Source organism: Schistocerca americana, chromosome 3 (genome assembly GCF_021461395.2).
Source record: "Schistocerca americana isolate TAMUIC-IGC-003095 chromosome 3, iqSchAmer2.1, whole genome shotgun sequence".
Classification (NCBI taxonomy): Eukaryota; Metazoa; Arthropoda; class Insecta; order Orthoptera; family Acrididae; genus Schistocerca; species Schistocerca americana.
Window position 1 is genome coordinate 4,703,101 of NC_060121.1, and position 6,000 is coordinate 4,709,100.

The window sequence follows — 6,000 nt, forward strand, 5'->3', positions numbered from 1 at the left end:
ACAGGAGACGGACCACATGGAGCCCGAGGCAGCAGTATCCCCTTGGAGACAAATCCGCTGGAGGAAGATGTATTGACTCTCGACGCAATTTGAGTGTTCCATCGGCATTAGAAGGCCCTGAACGTTACAATTAACTATCGTTTTTGCGTCGGATTCGAAAATCTAGACTTACAAGAGATCGACCATAAGGTGCCCGAGGCAGCAATAGACCCTTGGAGACAAGTCGGCTGGAGGCCGATGTATTGAATCTCGACGCAATTTGAGTGTTCCATCGTCATTACAAGGCCCTGAACGTTACAATTAACTATCATTTTTGCGTCGGATTCGAAAGTCTAGACTCACGGGAGAACGACCATAAGGTGCCCGAGGCAGCAACAGACCATAGGAGACAAGTCGGCTGGAGGCCGATGTATTGAATCTCGACGCAATTTGAGTGTTCCATCGCCAATAGTAGGTCCTGAACGTTACAATTAACTATCATTTTTGCGTCGGATTCGATAATCTAAACTCACAGGAGAACGACCATAAGGTGCCCGAGGCAGCAATAGACCCTTGGAGACAAGTCGGCTGGAGGCCGATGTATTGAATCTCGACGCAATTTGAGTGTTCCATCGGCATTAGGAGGCCCTGAACGTTACAGTTAACTATCATTTTAGTGTCGGATTCGAAAATCTACTAACAGGAGAACGACCATAAGGTGCCCGAGGCAGCAATAGACCCTCGGAGACAAGTCGGCTGGAGGTCGATGTATTGAATCTCGACTCAATTTGAGTGTTCCATCGTCATTAGGTGGCCCTGAACGTTACAATTAACAATCAGTTTTGCGTCGAGTTCGAAAATCTAGACTCACAGCAGAACGATCACAAGGTGCCCGTGGCAGCTATTGACCCTCGGAGACCAGTCCGCTGGAGGACGATGTATTGAATCGCGACGCAATTTGAGTGTTCCATCGTCATTAGGAGGCCCTGAACCTTACAATTAACTATCAGTTTCGCGTCGGATTCGAAAATCTAGACTCACAGGAGACGGACCACATGGAGCCCGAGGCAGCAATATCCCCTCGTAGACAAGTCGGCTGGAGGAAGATGTATTGACTATCGTCGCAATTTGAGTGTTCCATCGTCATTACAAGGCCCTGAACGTTACAATTAACTATCATTTTTGCGTCGTATTCGAAAATCTAGACTCACAGGAGAACGACCATAAGGTGCCCGAGGCAGCAGTAGACCCTTGGAGACAAGTCGGCTGGAGGACGATGTATTGATTCTCGACGCAATTTGAGTATTCCATCGGCATTAGGAGGCCCTGAACGTTACAATTAACTATCATTTTTGCGTCGGATTCGAAAATCTAGACTCACAAGAGAAGGATCATATTTTGCCCGTGACTGCAATATCCCCTTGGATACAAGTCGACTGGAGGTCGATGTATTGTCTCTCGACGCAATTTGAGTGTTCCATCGTCTTTAGGAGTACCTGAACGTTACAATTAACTATCATTTATGCGTCGGATTCAAAAATCTATACTCACAGGAGAACGACCATAAGGTGCCCGAGGCAGCATTAGACCCTTGGAGACAAGTCGGCTGGAGGACGATGTATTGAATCTCGACGCAATTTGAGTGTTCCATCGTCATTAGGAGGAACTAAACGTTACAATTAACTATCAGTTTCGCGTCGGATTCGAAAATCTAGACTCACAGGAGACGGACCACATGGAGCCCGAGGCAGCAATATCCCCTTGTAGACAAGTCGGCTGGAGGAAGATGTATTGCCTCTCGACGCAATTTGAGTGTTCCATCGTCATTAAGAGGCCCTGAGCATTACATTTAACTATCAGTTTTGCGTCGGATTCTAAAATGTTGACTCACAGGAGAACGACCATAAGGTGCGCGAGGCAGCAACAGACCCTTGGAGACAAGTCGGCTGGAGGCCGATGTATTGAATCTCTACGCAATTTGAGTGTTCCATCGTCATTACAAGGCCCTGAACGTTACAATTAACTATGAGTTTTGCGTCGGATTCGAAAATCTAGACTCACAGCATTCGGACCATTTGGTGCCCGAGGCAGCAATATCCCCTTGGAGACAAATCGGCTGGAGGACGATGTATTGAATATCGACGCAATTTGAGTTTTCTATCGTCATTAGGTCGCCCTGAACGTTATAATGAACTATCAGTTTTGCGTCGCATTCGAAAATCTAGACTTACAAGAGAACGGCCATAAGGTGCCCGAGGCAGCATTAGACCCTTGGAGACAAGTCGGCTGGAGGACGATGTATTGAATCTCGACGCAATTTGAGTGCTCCATCGTCATTTGGAGGCCCTGAACTTTACAATTAACTATCAGTTTCGCGTCGGATTCAAAAATCCATACTCACAGGAGACGGACCATTTGGTGCCCGAGGCAGCAATATCCCCTTGGAGACAAATCGGCTGAATGCCGATGTATTGAATCTCGAGGCAATTTGAGTGTTCCATCGTCATCAGGAAGCCCTGAACGTTACAATTAACAATCAGTTTCGCGTCGGATTCGAAAATCTAGACTCACACGAGAGCGAACATAAGAGCCCAGAGGCAGTAATATCCCCATGGAGACAAGTCGGCTGGAGGACGATGTATTGAAGCTAACGCAATTTGAGTGTCCCATCGTCATTAGGAGGCCCTAAACGTTAGAATTAACTATCATTTTTGCGGCGGATTCGATAATCTAAACTCACAGGAGAACGATCATAAGGTGCCCGAGGCAGCAACAGACCCTTGGAGACAAGTCGGCTGAAGGCCGATGTATTGAATCTCGACGCAATTTGAGTGTCCCATCGTCATTACAAGGCCCTGAACGTTACAATTAACTATGAGTTTTGCGTCGGATTCGAAAATCTAGACTCACAGGAGAACGACCATAAGGTGCCCGAGGCAGCAAAAGACCCTTGGAGACAAGTCGGCTGGAGGCCGATGTATTGAATCTCGACGCAATTTGAGTGTTCCATCGTCATTATGAGGCCCTGAACGTTACAATTAACAATCAGTTTCGCGTCGGATTCGAAAATCTAGACTCACATGAGAGCGAACTTAAGAGGCCGGAGGCAGTAAAATCCCCATGGAGACAAGTCGGCTGGGGGACGATGTATTGAATCTCGACGCAATTTGAGTGTTCCATCGTCATTACAAGGCCCTGAACGTTACAATTAACTATCATTTTTGCGTCGGATTCGAAAATCTAGACTCACAGGAGACGGACCACATAGAGCCCGAGGCAGCAATATCCCCTTGTAGACAAGTCCGCTGGAGGAAGATGTATTGACTCTCGACGCAAAATGAGTGTTCCATCGTCTTTAGGAGGCCCTGAATGTACAATTAACCAACAGTTTTTCGTTGGATTCGAAAATCTAAACTCACAGGAGAACGACCATAAGGTGCCCGAGGCAGCAATAGACCCTTGGAGACAAGTCGGCTAGAACCCGATGTATTGAATCTCGACGCAATTTGAGTGTTCCATCGGCATTAGGAGGCCCTGAACGTTACAATTAACTATCATTTTTGCGTCGGATTCGAAAATCTAGACTTACAAGAGAACGACCATAAGGTGCCCGAGGCAGCAATAGACCCTTGGAGACAAGTCGGCTGGACGCCGATGTATTGATTCTTGAGGCAATCTGAGTGTTCCATCGCCAATAGGAGGCCCTGAACGTTTCAATTAACTATGAGTTTTGCGTCGGATTCGAAAACGTAGAATCACCGGAGACGGACCATGTGGTGCCCGAGGCGGCGATATCCCCTTGGAGACAAGTCGGCTGGAGGCCGATGTATTGAATCTCGACGCAATTTGAGTGTTCCATCGTCATTAGGAGGCCCTGAACGTTACAATTACCTATCATTTTTGCGTCGGATTCGATAATCTAAACTCACAGGAAAACGACCATAAAGTGCCCGTGGCAGCAACAGACCCTTGGAGACAAGTCGCCTGGAGGCCGATGTATTGTATCTCGACGCAATTTGAGTGTTCCATCGGCATTAGGAGGTCCCCTGAACGTTACGGTTAACTATCAGTTTCGCGTCGGATTCGAAAATCTACTCACAGGAGAGCGACAATAAGGTGCCCGAGGCAGCAATTGACCCTTAGAGACAAGTCGGCTGGAGGCCGATGTATTGAATCTCGACGCAATTTGAGTGTTCCATCGTCATTAGGAGGCCCTAAACGTTACAATTAACTATCTTTGTTGCGAGGGATTCGATAATCTAAACTCACAGGAGAACGGCCATAAGGTGCCCGAGGCAGCAATAGACCCTTCGAGACAAGTCGGCTGAATGCCGATGTATTGAATCTCGAGGCGATTTGAATGTTCCATCGTCATTAGGAAGCCCTGAAAGTTACAATTAACAATCAGTTTCGCGTCGGATTCGAAAATCTAGACTCACATGAGAGCGAACATAAGAGGCCGGAGGCAGTAATATCCCCATGGAGACAAGTCGGCTGGAGGATGATGTATTGAATCTCGACGCAATTTGAGTGTCCCATCGTCATTAGGAGGCCCTAAACTTTACAATTAACTATCATTTTTGCGTCGGATTCGATAATCTAAACTCACAGGAAAACGACCATAAAGTGACCGAGGCAGCAACAGACCCTTGGAGACAAGTCGCCTGGAGGCCGATGTATTGTATCTCGACGCAATTTGAGTGTTCCATCGGCATTAGGAGGTCCCCTGAACGTTACGGTTAACTATCAGTTTCGCGTCGGATTCGAAAATCTACTCACAGGAGAGCGACAATAAGGTGCCCGAGGCAGCAATTGACCCTTAGAGACAAGTCGGCTGGAGGCCGATGTATTGAATCTCGACGCAATTTGAGTGTTCCATCGTCATTAGGAGGCCCTAAACGTTACAATTAACTATCTTTGTTGCGAGGGATTCGATAATCTAAACTCACAGGAGAACGGCCATAAGGTGCCCGAGGCAGCAATAGACCCTTGGAGACAAGTCGGCTGAATGCCGATGTATTGAATCTCGAGGCGATTTGAATGTTCCATCGTCATTAGGAAGCCCTGAAAGTTACAATTAACAATCAGTTTCGCGTCGGATTCGAAAATCTAGACTCACATGAGAGCGAACTTAAAAGGCCGGAGGCAGTAATTTCCCCATGGAGACAAGTCGGCTGGAGGACGATGTATTGAATCTCGACGCAATTTGAGTGTCCCATCGTCATTAGGAGGCCCTAAACGTTACAATTAACTATCATTCTTGCGTCGGATTCGATAATCTAAACTCACAGGAGAACGACCATAAGGTGCCCGAGGCTGCAATACACCCTTGGAGACATGTCGGCTGGAAACCGATGTATTGATTCTTGACGCAAATTGAGTGTTCCATCGTCATTACAAGGCCCTGAACGTTACAATTAACTATCATGTTTGCGTCGGGTTCGAAAATCTAGACTCACAGGAGACGGACCACATGGAGCCCGAGGCAGCAATATCCCCTTGTAGACAAGTCCGCTGGAGGAAGATGTATTGACTCTCGACGCAAAATGAGTGTTCCATCGTCATTAGGAGGCCCTGAATGTTACAATTAACTATCAGTTTTTCGTCGGATTCGAAAATCTAAACTCACAGGAGAACGACCATAAGGTGCCCGAGGCAGCAATAGACCCTTGGAGACAAGTCGGCTGGAACCCGATGTATTGAATCTAGACGCAATTTGAGTGTTCCATTAGCATTAGGAGGCCCTGAACGTTACAATTAACTATCATTTTTGCGTCGGATTCGAAAATCTAGACTTACAAGAGAACGACCATAAGGTGCCCGAGGCAGCAATAGACCCTTGGAGACAAGTCGGCTGAAGGCCGATGTATTGATTCTTGACGCAGTTTCAGTGTTCCATCGCCAATAGGAGGCCCTGAACGTTACAATTAACTATGAGTTTTGCGTCGGATTCGAAAACGTAGAATCACTGGAGACGGACCATGTGGTGCCAGAGGCGGCGATATCTCCTTGGAGACAAGT